The sequence below is a fragment of the Protopterus annectens genome, chromosome 1.part1 (genome assembly GCF_019279795.1).
Source record: "Protopterus annectens isolate FY-2018-M chromosome 1.part1, PAN1.0, whole genome shotgun sequence".
In the NCBI taxonomy this organism is placed as follows: domain Eukaryota; kingdom Metazoa; phylum Chordata; order Ceratodontiformes; family Protopteridae; genus Protopterus; species Protopterus annectens.
This window is the reverse complement of record NC_056726.1, coordinates 469,563,029-469,586,497: the sequence shown is the minus strand read 5'-3', so window position 1 is coordinate 469,586,497 and position 23,469 is coordinate 469,563,029. Positions and strand designations below refer to the sequence as shown.

Below are 23,469 nucleotides of genomic sequence, written 5' to 3'. Positions count from 1 at the left end.
CAGTGAGGTGCTTTTGCTACCCCTGATACCCGCTACTTCAGATTCGCAGGCCTCTACTAAGACCCATTCGGAGTCTGGTATGCAGCGAGATGCTTATTTGACTATGGAACCTGCGGTTGTCTCTACCTTGGATGCGTCCGGAGCCACTGTGCAGGCACCGGCTTCTGAGGGTGTATTCAGGCCTACTGACTTGCATATCAAACTGACTCCATCTTCTTCTTCAAGCCTAAAACTCGATCCAAGCCTAGAAAACAGACGTCCAAACTGCATGTTCAGGCCCATATGCCTAAAAAACAAATGATAAGAATGGTTGAAGACCTTATTACTCTAATTAGGGGAAGCCAGCCTTCTCCCTGTAAGAGACCTGGAACTGATTTTTCCTTCTGATTCTTCTGATCAGGGTTCTGAAATTTCTGTTTCTTCTGATGACCAGGATTTGCCCTTATCTACCTATGAGGATTCTGATGCAGAGGACTCCATTCCCTTTGCTTCCCCTCCAGAAGATTTTTCTTTTGGTGAAACTTTGCACACTCTTAGGAAGCATGTCCGCTGGGAAACCAGGATTACTCTGACTCCAAAAAGAGGCTTAGGGAATTCTTACTTCTACCTCAACACAGGCCTTTAGCTATCCCTCCTGTACTGGACATTGTAGATGATGCCTTCTTGGAAGCTAGCCTGGCCCCAGACATTTTACCTCCGGCTCCCAGGAAACCTGACTGGTATTACAGCGTACCTGACTCTCACAAGTTCCTCTTTAAGAATCCTACTGCGGACCCAGAAACCATTTCACAGGGACCCAAAGGCATTAAGGCTACTACTGCCAAAAACCCTACCCCTTCTGATAGAGATTCCAGGGCCCTGGACAGATGGGGTAAAAAGGTATACATTTCTGCTAATTTGGCCATTAGGGCCTTAAACTGCCAGTTTCATATGTTAAAGTATCAGCAGCATATTTTTATTTATTTATTTTATTTTTTATTTTACATGTGTTGACCGGGCTAGTCCAGCTGGATACATTTCCATTTTCAGCAGAGGCCCGGGGAGAAAAGCTCCTTGAGAGTACAGAACAATATTTTACTTAAATCAAAAAATAAAACAATTCAAAGTTTAACAGGTGGAAGTACCATATAAAGTTAAGCTATTTTATGCATGAAAGATCATATTGGAGTAAGTAGTTTAGTAAATAAGGAAATATGTTCAGTTCACAACACATTTGATTGTAGTATCTTATGTTAAGTATATATGTTAACATAGTAGGGAGACTGAGAGTCATATTTTGATATAGAAAGAGAGTCCAGTCAATTGAAAGGCCAGTTATAATTCTGGTTTTCATTAGGCAGTTAGATTATACAGTAATTAAGACTTGTAACTTAGTGAAAAGAAGACGTGAGAGGTTAGTCTGGGTTCAGACAGGTGCACAACCAATGTGATTTGAGGTAGGTTTTAAGTCTGATTTTAAATTGTGTTAGTGAAGGTAGGGAGGTCAGGTCATATTATTGGATTACTTAAACAGAAAATGATATTGATTCCTGACTGTGCTGAAAATAAAGAATTATAGGATTTAATGCATTCTGCTGAACAAGTTGGTAAACATACTTTGCAATGTGATTTTGACTCCTTAGAGGCATCTTGTACGGCTGCTGTCACTGGGTCTGTTCTTAGAAGGCATGCTTGGCTTAAGGAGCAAACTTTGCCAGATCATGTTAATGCTAAATTACTGGATGCTCCCTTAAACCAAGACCGCCTGTTTGGCAGCAAAGCAGAAGTGGTACTTAAAAAGATGGAGGAAAAAGCTAAATCTATGCAAACTGTTAAAGATTTCCTGCAAGTACACCCTCCCAGATTTTGTAGGCATTGGCTTTCTAAGAATTGGTCCTTTCGTGCCTCTTCCAGGCCTTCTCAGTCCAAACCCAGGAACAGCAGACCACCTAGGCTACAGTCTCAAGGTACTCACAGGCCTAAGCAGTGGGGGGCTCCCACTTCCAAAGCAGGAAGTAGTAAGACTATGGTAAACTGTCACAATGACTTAACCTTAAACCTTCCAAGCCCTGCTCAAATGACTGCTCCTTTAGGGGGGAAAGATCGCCCTGCATGCAAAAAAAGGGAACTCCTTACCCAAGACAAATGGGTTTTAAATATAGTTTCCCAAGGATACAGATTCCACTTTCACACCTTACCAACCGTTGACCAGACCTACCTCCAAATCAGTGGGCAGCAGCTCAACAGCAGGTTCTCTCTCTTCTAAGTATCAGGGCTATTCAGCCTGTCCCAGCAGAGGAAAGGGGACAAGGTTTTTACTCCAGACTTTTCCTGGTACCCAGAAAAGACAACTCCTGGCTTCCTATCCTGGACCTGTCTATCCTAAACACCTTTTTGGTAATCCTAAAATTCAAAATGCTAACTCTTCATCAGCTGCTTCCCATGCTAGGCAAAAATGCCTGGTTGGCAACACTGGACTTAAAGGAAGCTTACCTGCACATCCCAATAAGAGAATCTTGCAGAAAATACCTACGCTTCAGAGCAGGCAACATGCATTATCAGTTCTCTGCACTGCCCTTTGGCTTATCTACTGCACCCAGGGTATTCACCAAATGCCTAGCTCCAGTCATTGCATTCTGCAGACAAAGAAATATTCAAATATACCCATACCTGGACGATTGTCTAATTCAGGCAGAAAGCCAGGACATACTATTAAATCATCTGTCATTTGTAAAGAAAGTGCCAACCTCACTGGGGTACACCATAAACGAAAAGAAGTCTCGTCTAGTACCCTGCCAACAAATTGTATTCCTGGTAGCAAGCTTGAACAGAACTTCCCAGATGGCCTACCTAACGCCAAAGAAACAAGTTTATTTGATAGCCTTCTTAAAACTACAGGCCACAAAGACCCAGCTATCTGCAAGGAAAATACTGCAAGCCCTAGGGTTCATGGCCTGTTGCATCCTACTAATTCCATATGCAAGACTGCATATGAGGAAACTACAGTGGTATCTAAAAAGCATATGGTGTCAACATTCTCAGGACCTGGAATCAATGATTCCTATCATTCCTTGTATAAAGACAGAGTTCCTTTGGTGGACAGAGCCCTGCTACCACAACAAGGGACTGCCATTCACTCTACCCCCTGCCACTCAAACCCTAACAACAGACGCATCAGACTATGCATGGGAGGCTGACTTGGTAGGGCAGTGCATTCAGGACAAATGGAACCCGAGTCAAATGCACCTGCATATCAATCAAAAAGAAACGTTAGCTGTACAGAACTCCCTGACAGCCTTCAAGGACCACATTCTTCCAGAACAATTATTGGTAAAGACAGACAACACCACTGTTATGTGGTGCATAATCAGGGGAGAACCCACTCATACCTTCTCTGCCGACTAGCCATGGCTCTGTGGAACACAGCCTTGAACTACCAAGTGCACCTACAAGCTCAATTCCTGCCAAGCAAGCTAAATTCACTGGCAGATGACCTAAGCAGAAATCTCATGGACCCACATGAGTGGAAACTGGAACCAAAGATATTCAGCATGTTGAGGAAACAAATGGGGGAGCCCAAAAATAGACCTGTTTGCCTCCCCTCAGAACTACCAATTGGATAAATTCTGCACAAGGACTCCCCACAGACAAACTTGGAAAGTGGATGCCCTGTCCTTCACATGGGAAAGCCTCTCAGTTTATGCCTTTCCCCCTCTGCCTCTCCTCTTAAAAGTTCTACTAAAGATCAAACAGGACAAACCAAGGACAATACTCATTGCACCAGACTGGCCACGCCAACACTGGTACCCCCTCTTGCACAGTGTGTCACTGCTGGAACCATGGAACCTGCCTCAGACCCCTTTCCTGCTCTCCCAGCAAGAGGGCCAGATTCTGCACCCCTAGCTTCAAACCCTGAACCTTGCAGCCTGGCTAATTACCTGAGCTCTCCAATACCATCCCTCAGTAAGCAAGTGCTGGATGTCATTCTGGAGGCCAGGAGGCCTAGTACTAGAAAGTCCTATGCTGAAAAGTGGAAATGATACTGTTCCTGGAGCCAAACTCAGGGGATGGGCACAACAGTGCCCAGCTTACCGCATATTCTTCAATACTTGAGAGATGCTTCACAAGGGCCTTTCCTTCTCTTCTATTAAAATTCATGCCTCAGCCATTTCAGCACATTATAATACGGAACCACCCCTCTTCTCTCACCCCCTGCTGAAGCAATTCCTCAGAGGGGCCAAAAATTTAAGGCCACCCAGGAGAGCCCTACTCCAGCCTGGGACCTTAACTTTGTATTGGAAAAGCTCACTCTTCATCCTTTTGAGCCAGCTGCAACTGCTGAGTTGAAATTCCTTTCTTGGAAAACAGCCTTCCTTCTAGCCATCACTTCAGCATGAAGAGTGTTTGAATTACAGGCCCTCATGGCAGTGAAGCCCTTCTACATCTTCCATGCAGACAGGGTGTCCCTCTGGACCAATCCTTCCTTTATGCCCAAGGTGGTATCAAGTGTGGCCCTTAATCAGTCCATTCATTCGCCAGCCTTCTTTTCTAATCCACAGAACAAAGGAGAACAAATACTGCCCTCTTTGGACGTGCATGGACAGCTTAGATTTTATTTGGACAGGACTAAGCCTCTCAGGAAAACTGAACAGCTGCTAATTGTCTTTGCTGCAGGGGCAGAGGGGAAGGCCATTTCAAACCAAACCATTTCTAAGTGGATAAGCAATTGCATTCATTTCTGCTATAAGCACCATGGAAAACCTCCCCCACAGGAGATAAGATCACATTCCACCAGGACTGCATCTACTTCAACAGCCTTTCTCAGAGGTGTCCCTACCAGGGACATCCTAGAAGCTGCTACCTGGAGTTCTGTTCATACCTTCACCAAGCATTACCACTTGCCTATTTTTTATAAATCCAGAGCTGGTTTTGACACTGCAGTCTTGCAGGGCCTAATAGCTGATCCTAATGCTCTCTGATTGCCTCCTCCCTTCCTTAGCTTTGGGAATCTACCCAAATGTATTGACTGCAACAATGAAACACAAAGAACATAGTACAGTTGGTGTACACTTACCATAAATGTAGATATTTGAGTGTATTCACTGTTACATTCCTGGTTACCCTCTCTCCAACCCCTGACTTCTATTGGCTGTACCTCTCTTCTTGTTTACTGTATTTAAGCTTTCTGGTGTATTTGTTTTTTTATTGGAGGTGTAACATTGTATATATTTGCTTCCCATTATGGGGGCACCTGACATCTGGGACAAGAAAAAAACTGATGTAATGGCGTCAGCTGAATGCTTTATACCCCTGACTACCTGACATCATGGAAGATGAGATAGCAACCGACACAGGACCCAAGACTTTGATAATCAGGCTGGCTGAGGGCTTACCTGCAAGCAGATAACTCAAATGTAATGACTGCAACAGTGAATACACTCGAACTTCTACATTTATGATAAGTGTACACAACTGTACTTTCTGCATCCCCCCCCCGAGAACCTGTCCTTTGGTAAGACCTTGCATACCCTTAGGGAACATTTCCACTGGGAAGCTGAGGATTACCCCCAGTCTAAGAGGAGACTAAGAGAGTTTTTAGATCTCCCCCAGCACAAAACCATAGCCATCCCTCCCATTTTGGAGGTGATGGAGGATGTTTTTATGGAGTCCAGCCTCACTCCAGATGCCCTCCCTATTGCACCTAGAAAGCCAGATGGGTATTACAGGGTGCCAGACACCCACAAGTACTTGTTCAAAAATCCTGCAGCAGACCCAGAGGTCATCACCCAGGGACCCAAAGGAGCTAAGGCCAGTTCATTAAAAAATTCTATTCCTTCAGACAAGGACAGCAGAGCTCTAGACAGATGGGGTATAAAAGTGTACGCCTCTGCTACTTTGGCTATCAGAGCTCCTAACTGCCACTTCCACATGTTGAAATATCAGCAGCTTACCTTGGAACTATTAAAACAGAAGATTTCATCCTTGCCAGACAGCTCTGTTTCCAGGGAGATAGGGGAGCTCTTGCACTCCAGTGGCAAAGCATTCCCTACACTGTGTGTACAATGCCCTAGAAGCCTCTAGTAGGGCTGCTGTGGTGGGGTCAGTCATTAGGCATGCATGGCTGAAAGAACAACATCTGCATGATCATGTTAAATCCAAAGTCCTAGACCCCCCCCCCCCCCAGATATGGACTGCTTGTTTGGATCTAAGGCTGAGGAGGTGATCAAGAAAATGGTGGAAAAAGCCAAATCAGTGCAGACAGACTTCCTTCAGGTCCAACCTCCCAGATTCAGCAGGAACTTGCTCTCCAAACACTGGTCCTTTCTTTCCCAATCCAGACCTGAACAAAGGAAAGCCCGCAGGGACAGACCTCCCAGGCAGCAACCAGAAGGACAACAGGGACCCAGGCAATGGACCTCTACAACACCCAGGGCAGGGAGGTCCAAGTCCACTTCCTACCCTAAGGACTTGCAATGACTCCTCCTTCCCCCTCTGCCCCACACCCACCCCTTAAAGGTTAGGAGGAAGGCTGTCCCTTTACAAAGACACTTGTCTATCCATCACAAAGGATCAATGGGTCCTAAAAATAATTTTTCAGGGATACAGATTCTCCTTCAAAGAAACGCCAACCTTAACAGGGTTCCCAGACATACAATCAAATCAACAGACAGAGGCACCCAAACAAATTCAGAAGCTCTGTGCACAAAAGGCAGTGGAGCCTGCACCCCAGGAACAAACCGGAAAAGGGTTTTATTCCAGATTGTTCCTGGTGCCCAGGAAAGAGGGCACTCGGCGCTCTATTCTTGATCTGTCCACGCTAAACCTTTCCCTGCAAGTGCCAAAATTCAAAATGCTCACACTCCAAAAACTCTTACCCATGCTGAGCCCAAATGCCTGGCTTGTTACCCTGGATCTAAAGGATGCCTACCTTCACATTCCAATAAGGGAGTCGTGCAGAAGGTTCCTTTGCTTCAGAGCAGGCTCACAACACTTTCAGTTGTCTGCTCTGCCCTTTGGCTTATCTACTGCTCCCAGGGTTTTCACCAAATGCCTGGCTCCGGTCATTGTCTTCTGCGGTCAGCAAAACATCCAAATTTGCCAATATTTGGATGACTGTCCTATCCAGACAGACAGCCAGGAAAAGCTGCTGCAAGACCTTGACGTTGTCAAAGCCCTATTTACCTTTCTAGGCTGTACCATCAACAAGGAAAAATCAAATTTCCAGTCCACCAGACAAATCACCTTCTTGGGAGCTCTCCTGGATACAGTCACCCAAAGAGCCTTCCTCTCTCCAGAAAAAGAGGTTCCTGCCCCAATACTTCTCCCAATTAGCTTACAGAAAGCACCTCACAACAAGGATGTTTCTTCAAGTGCTGGGGTACATGGCATCCTGCATCCTGTTGGTGCCCTTGGCCAGACTGCACATGAGAAAACTGCAATGGTGCCTAAAAAGCGTTTGGTGCCAGCACTCTGTGTCTGGATATGCATCTGCCCCTTATCCCCTGCTTAAGAGCCAAACTCCTATGGTGGGCAGAAACCTGCTCATTGAACAAGGGCCTACCCTTTCTATTTCTTCCCATGGCCAGACTATCACCACGGATGCCTCAGACAAAGCCTGGGGGCACACTTGGACAACATCTGCACCCAAGACACTTGGGACCACAGGGACCTACACCTGCACATCAGCCAAAAGGAAATGATGGCAGTACTCAGGGCTATCACATCTTTCAAGACCCACCTGAATCCAGGGGTGCTACTCATCAAAACAGACAATATCAGAGTCATGTGGTACATCAACAGGCAGGGAGGAACACACTTCTACCCTCTTTGCTATCTAGCCATGCTTCTGTGGCAGACTGCCTCTATGATGGGCCTTTATCTGATAGCCTGGTACATTCCAGGGGAGCACAATATCCTAGCAGACCACCTCAGCAGAAACTGATTAGACCCCCACAAATGGCAAATTCAGAAGGAGACCTTCCTTTGTATCACACAGGCTTGGGGAACACCAGAAGTGGACCTCTTCAACTTCGTATAGAACATCCAGCTAGACCGGTTCTGCACCAGGGAGTTCCACAAGGAGGATGCTCTGTCATTCCACTGGGGCAACCTGTTTGTCTTCGCATTCCCTCCCTTGCCAGTGATACCAAGGGTACTGCTAAAGATCTGGGAGTAAGGGCCAAGAGTCATCCTAATTGCTCCAAATTGGCCCAGGCAACATTGGTACCCCTTGCCGCTCAGCCTAATCAAAGAACCACCCAGGAACCTGCCTCTCACAGAAGGACTTCTAACTCAAGCAAGAGTGTAAATACTGCACCCAAATCTACAAACTCTCAACCTATCCACATGGCTGATATCCCAAAGGCGGATAACAACCCACTGTTGAGCAAGCAGGTCCTGGACATAGTTAAGGAGGCCCAGCAACAGAAAATCATACTCAGAAAAATGGAAAAGATTCAACTCCTGGTGACAAACTAAAGGTGCAAGCAGCTCCCAGGCATCTCTCTCTCTCTCTGATTCTAGACTACCTGGCAGAGGTAGTGAAAAAGGATTATCCTTTTCTTCCATAAAAATTCATGCCTCAGCTATCTGTGCCTATTTTCATACAGAGCAGCCTTTGTTCTCCCACCCCCCTGCTAAAACAATTCCTTAGAGGGGTATCAGGTGGCCACCCACACCTGCTTGGGACCTGAACTATATCTTGGAAAAACAGACCTTGCCTCCCTTTGAACCAGCTGCCTCAGCAGAACTAAAACATCTTTCCTGGAAGACCAACTTCCTGCTGGCCATAACCTCAGCTAGGAGGGTTTCCGAGCTCCAGGCTCTCATGGCCATTGAGCCATTCATTATCTTCCATACAGACAGGGTGTCCCTTAGGACTAATCCCATCTTTATGCCTAAGATGGTGTTGGACTTGACACTGAACCAGGCTATACATCTCCCCACTTTCTTTCCTAACCCTCAGAACAAGGGGGAAAGAATCCTTCATTCACTAGATGTGCACAGACAACTTAGATACTATTTGGATAGAACCAAATCTATCAGGAAGACTGACCGACTCCTGGTCAGCTTTGCCCCAGGGGCAGAGGGTAACCTATTTCCAAGCAGACCATTTCTAAATGGATATCACACTGTATCCAATTCTGCTACCATTTTCATGGGAAAATTTCTGCCCAAGTCTATTCATACCCATTCCACTAGGGCAGCATCGACTTCCACTGCTTTCCTAAGAGGGGTCCCTACCAAGGACATCCTAGAAGCTGCCACTTGGACTTCAGTCCACACCTTCACCAAACGCTACCACTTGCCTCTGTTCTCCAAAACCTGGACAGGCTTTGCCTCTGCAGTTGTGCAGGACATGCTTGCCCCTCCCTAGAACAGTCCAACCTGTTCTTCCATTTTTTCCATCCACCCTTCATTCTGCTTTGGGAATCTTCCCACAAGTGATGACTGCAACAGTGAAACACGAAGGACATAGTACAGTTGTGTACCCTTACCATAAATGTAGATGTTCGAGTGTATTCACTGTTGCAGTCCTATTTCCCCTCGCTCCTTCCCCCTATTCTTCTCTAAAATTCATGCACACCTTTATATGCCTGTGGGCTTCATCCAAGTTGGCCTTAGTCAGGCCTTCTGGACAGGGCTCCTATAGGTTAGGGCAAAAAAAAACTGATGTAATGTTGTCGGCTGCCCTGCTTTATACCACTGACGACCTGACGTCAGTCCCTAGTGACTGCAGCCGACGCAGGAGGGAGAATCTTTACTCTGGTATTCAGGCCTTCGGAGGGCTACCCAGCAGGGATAACCCACAAGTGATGACTGCAACAATGAAGACACTCGAGCATCTACATTTATGGTAAGTGTACACAACTGTACTGTCTGTCTCCGCCAACCTGTTTGCTAATGTAGTCCCTCACCAGTATGAACAGCAGTGGGCTCAGAGCTGAACCCTGGTGTACACCCACTTCCACTGTGAACACCTCTGTGAGGCTGAACACTGTTCGCACTTGAGTCACTGGGTCCTTGTACATAGCCTGCACTAATTCTGCCAATGTTTCTGTTACGTAAACCACCGCAGTACTGCCAAGATCAGCTTTTTTGGGACCTTGTCATATGCTTTCTCCAAGTCTAGGAATACCCAGTTGGACTCTCTCCTCATCTCTAGCTTCTTCTCAAGTGTCTGTCTCACTGCAAACATCAGGTCACTTGTGCTGCATCCTGATCTGAATCCAAACTGTTCATCTTCCATCTTACATTCTACTACTCTGCATATTTGTTTATCAATCACCCTCTCCAGACCTTTTATGCAGTGTGGTAGGAGTTTGATGCCTCTGTACTGCCCACAGTTGTGGATGTCCCCTTTGTTCTTGTACACTGGCATGAGTATGCTTATTCTCCAGTCATCTGGGATAGACCTTTCTCTCCACACTGCTATTACTACCCTCAGGAGCCATTTCTCCCCATCTTACCCAGCATCTTTATCATATCTACTCTGACCTCATCTGAGCCTGCTGCTTTCCCTGACTTCATCTTCCTTAGTGCTGTTCTTACTTCCTCTAAGGTGGGCTCTTCTTCTCTCATTGTAAGCTGTTTCTGGGGCAGTACAGCTTCTGTGAAGTTTTTTTCATTCTGAAGCTGCTGGAAATACTCCTTCCATCTGCCTTTGATGTCTTGTGGACTGGTGAGCAGGTTGTTGCTGGGATCCCTTATGAAAGGTGTCTAACTGTCTTTATCTTTCTGCCTTTGCCTTGCAACCTGATATAGTTTCTTTGTGCCCCTTACCGAGTCACTTTCCAGTAGTGGTAGAGTGCCTCCAATGCTCTATTCTTTGCTGTTGCAACTTCTTTCTTAGGTTCTTTGTTAGCCAACCAGTAGTCCTTCCTAGCCTGGTCTGTCTTTTCTATCTTCTTCTTCTTCCTATACTCCTTTCTTTTGATGACTTCTTGGACTTCTGCATTCCACCACCAGCTTTCCTTATGTACCTTAGTTCCGTACATAGCTTGGCCAGATATCTTTTCTGTAGTCCTCTAACACATGCTGTTTTAGGCACTGCCACTCTTCTTCAACTCCATCTCTTTCTTCCTCTTCTTGGGGTGCTAGAGCCTTGAGTAATTCCTTGAACTGCTGTACTTTCTCTAGTCAACTTCCAGGTCTTTAGCCTGGTCTCTGTTGACTTTAGAGCCTTCTCTGACCACTGCTTGCAGCTGATTGTGGCAACTAATGGTTTATGCTTTGGGCCAACCGTTTCACTGGGGATGACTTTGCAATCATGGATTCTACCCCAGTGCCTTTTCCTTACTAGGAGGAAGTCTACCTGAGTTGCATGTTGGCTACTCTTGTATGTGATCTTGTGAGTGTCTCTCTTTCTGAACCATGTGTTGGCTACTATCAAGCCATTTGCCGGACAAAGTCTAGAATGGTTTCTCCTTTATTCCTGTTGCCCCACCCATGTGGAGCCAGGCAGTCCTCATATCCTATTCTGTCTGTACTGATATGTGCATTCAAGTCACCCATTATCAACACCAATTCATGTTGTCGTGCTTTATCTAGCAGGTCCTGCAACTGCTGTCTGAATGCACTCTCTTCCTCACTATCACAGCCGTGCTGTGGGGCATAGGCTGAGATTATGAATACTGCCCTATCTTTACACTGGAGTCTGATTGCCATGAGTCTGTCATTAATTCTGATGATATCCCTCACTACTTTCTGAAGCGCCTCTCACCACAATTTCTACAGCATTTCTAGCCTGTCCTCCACCTGAGTAGTAGATTCTGGATCCAAAGCCAAGTGGCTTTGCTGCACTGCCCCTTCCATCTTGTCTCTTGGATACACAGGATGTCCAGCCTCCTCAGTATCATCATGTCATCCATTTCCAAGCTGCATCCTGTCAGTGAACCTACACTAAGCGTAGCAGATGTTCTTCGTTTTCCATTGCTGCAGTCCTTACTATTGGGTATAGTCCGCATCCAGTCGGCCCGAATACCAGAGTATAAGGCTGACGTCGGTCAGGGCGCATTAGTCTGACGTCAGTACGTCAGGGTACTAATGCGCATGACCGGCGTCATATCCTCAGTCTTTTTTGCCGCGTGGTCCGATGCAGAAGCAGTTTTGCGAGTGCAGGTTGGCGTTCTGAAATATTTCCGAAACCGGAGTTTCAGACCGAATCAGAGTTGGCTAAGTATCCCGTTGGGGAACATTTTGGTTTTTTCTTGCCTCAGTATTTAACCGGATGTCAGAAAAAGTGAATAACTGTATTTCTTGTGGGAAACAAATACCTCATAGGGATTACCATACATTGTGTATACCTTGTTTAGGGCCTGAGCACGACGTTGTTGGTTGCCGCTCTTGTGCTAGGTTTAACAAACGCACTATTAAGAGGAGGTTAGACTGTGCCAGATTAGTGTTTGGGAAGCGTTGCAATTATAAAATGCCGTCGGATGCTCCGACGCCCGCTTCGTCCAAGAAGCGCAAGGACAAAACAGCGAAGCCTAGGGTTGATGAACCGGCAGTCCCGGACGTCGGTTCTTTAGGAGGCTCTGTGGAGCCAGAGGTTTTGCCAGGAGTTTCTATGGAGTCTCAGGCAGAAACTTTACTGTTACAGGATGTACCCTCTCAGGAGGCAGGCCAGGCTGAGGGGCTTCTCAGGTAACTATTCTTCCCTCTCTTCCCAAAGTAGTTAGAGCCTCTCCTTCTGTTGCCAAAACTTCTTTTAGAGGTAGGCCAAGTTCAGCTTCAGTAGGGGCTTCTCCTAGCATTTCGGGTTCTGTACCTAAGAAACATATGCTTAAAATGGCAGAAGATTTGATTACTATGATTAGAGGTTCTATGGGCCCTCCTGATAAGAGGCCTAGGGTGGAACCAGAGTTTGACAGTTTTGAACAGGGTTCAGGGGCTTCTGAGTCTTCTGCGGAAGATTTGCAGGAGTATCCTCATTATTCTGATTCTGATGTGGATGATGCCACTCCTTGGCTTCTCCTCCTGAGGATTTTTCATTTTCAGAGACTCTGCATTCCATGAGGGAGCACTTTAAATGGGAAGGCCAGGATTACTCTGATTCCAGGAAGAGGCTTAGGGAATTCTTGTTTTACCCCAGCATAGGCCCTTAGCTATACCTCCTGTGTTGAATGTGGTGGAAGATGTTTTTGCAGAGGCTTCCTGAACCCTGATTCTTTGCCTCCTGCTCCTGTTAAACCTGATAGGTACTATAGGGTGCCCAAGCTCATAAGTATTTGTTTAAGAGTCCTAGGGCGGACCCAGAAACTGTTTCTCAGGGGCCTAAAGGTGTTAAGGCCTCTGTGGTTAAAAATCCTGTTCCCACTGACAAAGAGGCAAGGGCGTTGGATAGGTGGGGTAAGAAAGTGTATACTTCTTCCACTCTAGCCATGAGAGCGTTGAATTGTCAGTTTCACATGCTGAAATATCAAAATTATCTCCTTTCACAATTGAAATCTAAGGTGGATGCTTTGGCGGAAGGTATTGATTGTAAAGAATTGCTGGATTTAGTTTATGTGTCTGAACAAGTGGGCAAGCATTCTTTGCAATGTGGTTTTGATGCTGTGCAGGCCTCCTCGAGGGTGGCTGCCACTAGTTCTGTTCTTCGCAGGCATGCCTGGTTGAGGGATCAAAATTTGGCTGAGCATGTTAAGACAAGGATTTTGGATGCTCCTTTACAGTCTGATGTGTTGTTTGGTTCACCTGTGGAAGCAGTTTTAAAGAAAATGGAGGACAAAGCTAAATCTATGCAAACTGTTAAAGATTTTTGCAGGTACAGCCACCGAAGTTTAGTAGAAATTGGCCTGCTAAGGGGTGGACATATCCTGCTTATGATTCCCAGTCTAGGGGTAGGTCTAGCCGTGGTAGGGGCAGGGCTCAAGGTTCTTTTAGGCCTAGAACAGGAGTTCACCTGCTCAGACTTCTGGTGAGGGCAGGGGTCAGTCCTTTCAGAACAGACCCAATGACCTGCCTTTTCAGCTGCCAGTAGATTCTCGTCTGGCAGCTTCTTTGGGAGGACGACTGTCTCTTTTCAAAGAAAATTGGGATTTAATTACTCAAGACAGATGGGTGTTGGACATCATTCACCACGGTTACAGATTTTATTTCCATACAATGCCCCTTTCAAAGGCATGCCAGACGTTCCTCCTCCACAAAGAAAAGAGGCTCACAAGCAAGTTTCTCAGTTACTCCAAATGGGGCCATTCAGCCAGTCCCTGTATCAGAAAGGGGCCTAGGATTTTATTCTCGCCTGTTCCTAGTACCAAAGAAGGGGAACACGTGGAGACCGATTTTGGATTTATCTCTCCTCAACACTTATCTGGACATTCCCAAGTTCAAGATGTTGACGTTACAACAGCTTTTACCCCTGCTGGGCAAAGATCACTGGATGGTAACTTTAGATCTCAAGGAAGCTTACCTTCATGTGCCTATCAGGCTAAGTTACAGGAAGTATCTGCGGTTTCGAGCTGGAGATTCTCATTATCAGTTCTCTGCATTGCCCTTTGGCTTATCTACTGCCCAGAGTATTCACAAAGGTTCTGGCTCCAGTGATAGCTTACTTCGGCTACAAGGAATTCAAATCTATCCTTATTTAGGCGACTGCCTGATTCTGGCTCAAGAAAAGGAAGACCTTCTGCAGCATCTGGAATATGTTATAGCAGTGCTAAGATGCCTAGGGTATTCTGTGAACGAAATAAAGTCCAGTCTAGTACCCTCTCAAGACATGTGCTTTCTGGGTGTGAGACTGAATACAGCAGCCCAGATGGCCTTTTTAACCCCGGACAAACAAAAGAGTCTATCACTTTACTTCCATCAACTATCTCATCAGTCCGTGCTGACTGCAAAGACAGTCCTTCAAGCATTAGGGTTCATGGCATCTTGTATTCTGGTGCTTCCCAATGCCAAACTGCATATGAGGAAGTTACAATGGTATCTCAAAATGTATGGACACAGCACTGCCAGGATTTAGACACTGTCATTCAAATAATACCTTGCCTTCAAAGAGAATTTTTGTGGTGGGCTCAGGAATGTCACCTAAACAAGGGACTCTCTGTGACCCGGCCAGAGGCGAGTCAGATTTTAACGACAGATGCCTCGGACATTGCTTGGGAGCTCATCTAAATGGAAAGTGGATACAAGACAAGTGGCCTGCCAGACTACAGCATCTACATATCAACATGAAGGAGATGTTAGCAGTCCAGTTTGCATTAATGGCTTTCAAGGAGTTACTTCTTCCAGGGCAGGTGTTGATTCTAACAGACAACACAACTGTCATGTGGTACATCAACAAGCAAGGGGGAACACATTCTTATCCTCTATGCAGGCAAGCAATGATTTTATGGGAGACTGCGCTAAGCTTGCAACTAACTCTTCAGGCAAGGTTTCTGCCAGGAGCACAGAACTCCTTAGCAGATGTGTTAAGCAGACAAATCATGGATCCCCACGAGTGGAAACTGGATCTTCATGTATTTCAGAAATTGACAGTGTCATGGGGAACTCCAGACATAGATCTGTTCGCTTCTCCACTAATCCACCAGCTGCCAAAGTATTGCACAAAGGGGTTTCATCACACAGCTTGGAAAGTGGATGCTCTGTCTTTCAGTTGGAAAAACCTTCATGTGTATGCCTTTCCACCTCTGCCTCTTCTTCCAAAGGTACTATTAAAGGTCAGACAAGACAGGCCAAGGATGATTTTGATAGCTCCAGATTGGCCTCGGCAACACTGGTACCCACTACTACGGAGTCTGGTAAAGAAGCCTCCATGGCCTTTACCTCTGATTCCTCATCTGTTATCTCAGAAGGACGGTCATCTGCTCAATGTCAAGCTTCACTCTCTTCATCTAACAGCCTGGCATATTCTGTGTTGAAACACAGCAGGTCTCAACTTCCTCAACAAGTTATAATGTGATTATGGAAGCTAGAAGACCTAGTACAAGGAGAGTGTACGCAGAAAAATGGAAGAGATTTTTATTTTGGAGTACAGCAAAGAATTTGGAGATTTCTGAGCCTAATTTGAGTGTGGCTCTTCAATATCTTACTGAGTTATTGGACAAAGGCTTGTCCTTCTCTTCCATTAAGATTCATGCTGCAGCAATTTCAGCTCACTATGATTGTGACCCACCTTTGTTTTCACATCCTTTGTTCAAGCAGTTTCTTAGAGGGGCAAAGAATATAAGACCCCCACGTAGAGCTCCTACTCCTGCTTGGGATCTCAATTTTGTGTTGGAAAAACTTACTCTACAACCTTTTGAGCCTGCAGCTACTGCTGAATTGAAATACTTGTCATGGAAGACTGCTTTTCTGTTGGCTATTACTTCTGCAAGAAGGGTGTCTGAGTTGCAGGCCCTTATGGCAGTCGAGCCCTTTTTGATTTTCCATAAGGATAGGGTATCATTACGTACTAATCCTTCCTTTATGCCTAAGGTGGTTTCTAGTGTGGCTTTAAACCAAACTATTCATTTGCCTACTTTTTATGCAGACCCCCAAAATAAAGGGGAAAAGATTTTGCATACTTTAGATGTACACAGGCAATTGCGTTATTACTTAAGCAGGACTAAGGATTTTAGGCAGTCTCAGCAGTTGTTTGTTTCTTTTGCTTTGAATTCAGGGCAAGCCTGTGTCAAAACAAACTATTTCTAGGTGGATTGGCTTTTGCATTGCATTTTGTTATTCCCATCATGGCAAGGAGGTTCCAGCTGGGATTAGGCCTCATTCCACTAGGGCTACTGCCACTTCAACAGCATTTCTACGGGGTGGCAACTAAGGATATTTTGGAAGCAGCTACTTGGAGTTCAGTGCATACTTTCTCTAAGCATTATCACCTTCCTATCTACTCTAAGTCTAGGGCTGGTTTTGCCACAGCTGTTTTGCAAGGCATGTTGTCAGCTCCTGCTTCTTTCTGATTTGCCAGCCTCCCTTACCTCTGCTTTGGGATTCTACCCAATAGTAAGGACTGCAGCAATGGAAGGCGACGCACATAGTACAGTTTTGTACCTACCATAAATGTAGATGTTCGAGGATTCCATTGCTGCAGTCCAATTTACCCTCCCTCCTTCCCTCTGTGTTTAGGGGTGGTTGTGTAGGTGAGTTTACATGCTTATATTTTTGTATGTATTGTTCATGTTTTGGTGCAGGTATTTTGGGCCTTGTCTTTTTAGGGTCTTCTGACATCTGGGGCAAGAAAAGACTGAGGATATGACGCCGGTCATGCGCATTAGTACCCTGACGTACTGACGTCAGACTAATGCGCCCTGACCGACGTCAGCCTTATACTCTGGTATTCGGGCCGACTGGATGCGGACTATACCCAATAGTAAGGACTGCAGCAATGGAATCCTCGAACATCTACATTTATGGTAGGTACAAAACTGTACTTTTTCAGTTCATGTTTGGCAGGTTGGTTGGTTTTACATCCAGCTTTTTGCTCAACAGAGCTATCCCAGGTAACTCAGGCTGGGCAACTAGACACCGGCCAGCCAGTAGCTTATTGACCCAGGGCTGCTAGGTTTTATGGTGGGCACACAGTGGCCAATAGGGGCACATATGCCCTCCCGTTAGGAAGGGTCTCTGGTGTGGGTCAGAGTAGGCAGGGTCCTCAACCCACTTATCAGCAGTAACTGCCCATGCCCATTTTTGGCAACATTAGTCAACATGACTGAATCACTTAGAGCCATATTTTACGTGAGTTTGAGATGCAAACAACATATTTTTCGGACATGGGCAAAACACCATGGAGACACAGGAAGAACATGCAAACTCCAAACAGGCACTGGTCAGAGGTCAGGATCGAACCTTGTGCATGGGAGGTGAAGACCTTAACCATTAAGCCATCTGGTCAGTCCATCTGACCACAATTAAGGAAGGATGACTGGAGATGCCCAGTAGACTTTTAGGACATGTACTATAATTGCAAAATGGACAGGTGATGCAGGAGGGTCCTCGACTTTTGGCAGGGAGCCACCCATTTCCCCTTTAAAGCCCTGCCCTTTAGTTTCATCACAGTTGCCCAGTTGTTGACCAAGTGCATGGGAGTGGTTGCAGTTCATCTTGACTACAGAGGTTCTGAATGTTCCCTTATCTAGACAACTGGTTCATAACTGCTCATGCCAGGGTTCTCCTTCAGGCCAGAGACTCCTTGTTCCAGCTCTTTCCCCTGGGAATAACTGTCAACATAACAAAATCAAAATTACACTCCATTCAGACGTTAGTGTTCATTGGGGCTCATCTGGATACCATGTTGCAGATAGCCAGGCTACCAGGATGGAGGATTCTTTCCTCTCCATCAACAGACAATGACAGTACTCTCCCATCAGAACCCCCCCCCCCCATGTAGGGACATCTACATCTAGTAAGTTTGATAGCAGCCTCTAGACAGGCTTTATATGAGAGTGTTGAAGTGGACTCCAGTAGTCCATTGGTCTATATGTTCTCAATCAATTACCTTCCCAGTGTGCCTTCTACACATTTGTAGAAATCATATATAGTGTTGTCTAGTTCCACAGAGTCTCCCTTTTGTTCTGTCCCCACACCCTGAAGCCACAGACACTTTCCAACTAGGGTGGGAGGAGTATTTTATGGGAAAGACTGTCTAGGACACACAGTCTCCCACAGAGCCTAGTCTTCACGCCAATGTCATGGAGATGAGGATGGGCCCCCCTAGCATTGCAGGCTTTCCTGGACCTTCTCCCCAGTGGTGCTATTTCCTTCCAAACTGGATAACATGCCGGTTATTTAGTCTACCAACAAGTAGTCTATCCTCTTTGCCGAGAGACCATGAGACTTTGACAGTGGGCAATGTCATCCCAATAAAAAAAAAACAAACACAAGAAGCTTGCCACAGCTGTTTTATATCAGTATTTAATCCAAGTTAAATGCATGTGCAGGATCCAAATCATAAGTAAGCGCTTTCACATTGTAATAAACACTTCATCAGACTTCCAAAACATAATTAACATCTCCCGTATCCTTTATAACTTATTCAAAAATTCATTCAACCCAATCGTCTGATAAAAGTCATTATGACATTATAGGAATTAATTAATCATTTAAGGCCATATGCAACTATTTCTAAAACCTAGCATTTACAGAAACAACAACAAAATGTCATTCACTTCATTTTTTCTAAACTAATTTGTGCGATTAAACAACCATACATAAATATCAACAGCAGTGCATGTTTCATATGCATACATAAGTAAAACATCTATCATAACTACATTTAAAAATTAAACCATTCCTATAAATATATGTAAAAAATTCTTTAAATATTCTCATATAAACATATATTTGTCACATCATAACCATACTAATATATGCATTCCTAGCCTTTTAATATCGCTGTGTTTCTTTATAATAGTTTATATATATGTACCTAATGTAAATATGGTCTCTACATCAAAAAAGGTTTGAGTGACACCTTATCATTCAAACTATGGGCTCTATGTGCTTGCAGCATCATTATCCATTTATTCTCTATTTCTTCTGTATATATCTTAATATCACCTAATCTACCTGCTTTTTTAATTAATTCTAGGACTCTAAATTTAAACTTGTGCGCAGTCCCTTGTTCTAATACATGCCTTGCCAAAGCATTCCCTTCATCCTCCTTATTAATGGCATATGCATGCTCCCTGACACGTTCCCTAAGTGTTCTATGCGTTTTTCCTACATAGAACGACAAACATACTTGGCATTGAGCCAAGTATACCAAGTCTCTAGATTTGCAGTCAGCATAGTGATGAAAAATATAATATTGTCCCGTGTCTGGATGTGTAAATTTATTGTCATTAACCATATATACAGTGGTTACAATTTCTACATGAAAATGTACCCTTCCTCTGTGTATTTAATCCTTCCCTCTTATTCTCTTCATAGCAGAGCAACCTCTTTAATGATTTTATGTAAAACTAGGTTCCATTCCAACTAATTCAGATATCTGATCATCCACTGTTAGTATTCCCCAGTTTTTATTTATTATTTCTTTCATCTGTGATTTTTTATTAGTAAAAGGAATTATCATCCTATTTTTCTTAACCCTTTGTCCTACTGTACACAAATCTTTTTCATCTTCTCTATCTATTCTCGTTGCATGAAAGAGCGGTTTCCCTTTTTTTCTTCTCTGCAAAGTACTTTCTTTAAGTACACTGTCAATCTCTTTCTTTGAGTACCCCCTTTCCATAAAAGTAGTAGTTAGCAATTCCTGCTGATTATGATATTCATCATCCTGACTAGTTAATCTGGATATCCTCAGTGCTTAGCTCTTCACAATATTTTGATAGATATGCCCTGGATGCATACTACTCCGATGTAATAAATTATTTCTCCAACAGGGGTTCCTATACATATATGTTCGTATTATATTATCCTTTTTAGTTAGCTGTACATCTAGGAACTCTATTTTCTCTAATGAGCTCTTGCATTCAAAGCTCAAAAAAGTCTGTCGTCCCATTAATATAGGTGACAAAATCATCTAATTGTTGTTTAGAGCCACTCCATACGAGAAAAACGTCATCTACAAAACGCCCATAGTATTTTATATACCTATTCTGAAATGTGTCACCCATAACATAAGTAGCTTCCCAGTATGCAAGTACTAAATTCGCATACGAGTTCGCACAGGGCGTCCCCATTGCGACCCCTTTTTTCTGAAAATAGTATTTCTTGTCATACATAAATACATTATTGCTCAGTACTATATCCATCAATAGCATACATCTCATAATGTGATCTCTAGGCATTCCTTTATCAATTAATAATAGCCTCACATATTCCATTCCTATTGTGTTAGGTATTGATGTAAAAAGAGACACATCTAATGTTACAAACAAATCATTATCAGCATTTTCCATAGAAAAAGCATAGGTTGCATAACTTTCTAAAAAATGTTTTGTGTCTTTTATTATTGATTCTATACCATCTACTATCAGTCTGAACTGTTTTTCTAAATAAATCGACAAAGGTTCAGTGAGTCAACCATTGCCTGAGACAATAGGTCTCATCGGAGAGTCCAATAAAACTTTGTGTATCTTTGGTAACCCTCTAAAAACAGGGATTACAGGCTTTTCTAGTAGAAAATATTTATATAAATCATTATCTATCATATTACATAGAAGCAAGTCATATAAATCAGCCTGAACATTCTTAATAATTTTATCTAATATCACTCCATTAAGACTTTGATATGTTCCGTCATCATGTAACAATTCATATATCTTGTTAACATACATATAGGTTCATAGGCTCATAGGTTCATAGGTTGATAGTAGGCTATCTGCCCTAGGGCATTTATAAGCCTAGCCAGAGTGTGTTTGGCTTTCGCCACCCTTTTAGATTTGTTGACTGCGCCTCTGTATAGTAGGTCACAGAAGATAGCCCTTTTAAGGTTAGTTTACTGTGCCTCTGTCTAGTAGGAACATAGAAGAGATCCCAGGGGTAAACCTACGATCTCCCATCCACGCGTCAAGAGAATCATCTAATTGTTGTTTAGAGCCACTCCATATGAGAAAAACGTCATCTACAAAAACGCCCATAGTATTTTATATTCCTATTCTGAAATGTGTCACCCATAACATAAGTAGCTTCCCAGTATGCAAGTATTTATGTATGACAAGAAATACTATTTACAGAAAAAAGGGGTCGTGATGGGGACGCCCTGTGCGAACTCGTATGCGAATTTAGTACTTGCATACTGGGAAGCTACTTATGTTATGGGTGACACATTTCCGAATAGGTATATAAAATACTATGGGCGTTTTGTAGATGACGTTTTTCTCATATGGAGTGGCTCTAAACAATTAGATGATTTTGTCACCTATATTAATGGGACGACAGATTTTTTGAGCTTTGAATGCAAGAGCTCATTAGAGAAAATAGAGTTCCTAGATGTACAGCTAACTAAAAAGGATAATATAATAAGAACAGATGTGTATAGGAAACCCTGTTGGAGAAATAATTTATTACTTCGGAGTAGTATGCATCCAGGGCATATCTATCAAAATATTGTGAAGAGCCAAGCACTGAGGATATCCAGATTAACTAGTCAGGATGATGAATATCATAATCAGCAGGAATTGCTAACTACTACTTTTATGGAAAGAGGGTACTCAAAGAAAGAGATTGACAGTGTACTTAAAGAAAGTGCTTTGCAGAGAAGAAAAAAAGGGAAACCGCTCTTTCATGCAACGAGAATAGATAGAGAAGATGAAAAAGATCTGTGTACAGTAGGACAAAGGGTTAAGAAAAATAGGATGATAATTCCTTTTACTAATAAAAAATCACAGATGAAAGAAATAATAAATAAAAACTGGGGAATACTAACAGTGGATGATCAGATATCTGAATTAGTTGGAATGGAACCTAGTTTTACATATAAGAACATGAAATCATTAAAGAGGTTGCTCTGCTATGAAGAGAATAAGAGGGAAGGATTAAATACACAGAGGAAGGGTACATTTTCATGTAGAAATTGTAACCACTGTATATATATGGTTAATGACAATACATTTACACTTCCAGACACGGGACAATATTATATATTTCATCACTATGCTGACTGCAAATCTAGAGACTTGGTATACTTGGCTCAATGCCAAGTATGTTTGTCGTTCTATGTAGGAAAGACGAATAGAACACTTAGGGAACGTGTCAGGGAGCATGCATATGCCATTAATAAGGAGGATGAAGGGAATGCTTTGGCAAGGCATGCATTATAACAAGGGACTGTGCACAAGTTTAAATTTAGAGTCCTAGAATTAATTAAAAAAACAGGTAGATTAGGTGATATTCAGATATATACAGAAGAACTAGAGAATAAATGGATAATGAGGCTGCGAGCACATAGAGCCCATGGTTTGAATGATAAGGTGTCACTCAAACCTTTTTTGATGAAGCGACCATATTTACATTAGGTACATATATATAAACTATTATAAAGAAACACAGCGATATTAAAAGGCTAGGAATGCATATATTAGTATGGTTATGATGTGACAAATATATGTTTATATGAGAATATTTAAAGAATTTTTTTACATATATTTATAGAAATGGTTTCATTTTTAAATGTACTTATGATAGATGTTTTATTTATGTATGCATATGAAATACGCACTGCTGTTGATATTTATGTATGCTTGTTTAATCGCACAAATTAGTTTAGAAAAAATGAAGTGAATGACATTTTGTTGTTGTTTCTGTAAATGCTAGGTTTTAGAAATAGTTGCATATGGCCTTAAATGATTAATTAATTCCTATGATGTCATAATGACTTTTATCAGATGATTGGGTTGAATGAATTTTTGAATAAGTTATAAAGGATATGGGAGATGTTAATTATGTTTTGGAAGTCTGATGAAGCGTTTATTACAACGTGAAAGCGCTTACTTATTTGGATCCTGCACATGCTTTTAACTTGGATTAAATAGTGATATAAAACAGCTGTGGCGAGCTTCTTCTGTTTGTTTTATTGTTTCTGGACTTTGTTCTGAAGAAACACCTTGC

The 23,469-nt window shown here is 43.4% G+C and overlaps 1 protein-coding gene across 2 annotated transcripts in view; it reads left to right on the top strand.

The window, feature by feature from the left end:
* The window catches only part of LOC122805884 (serine/threonine-protein kinase D3), a 2,410,388-nt gene that overhangs the window by 1,688,900 nt on the left and 698,019 nt on the right, over positions 1-23,469 (top strand). The window lies entirely within an intron of this gene.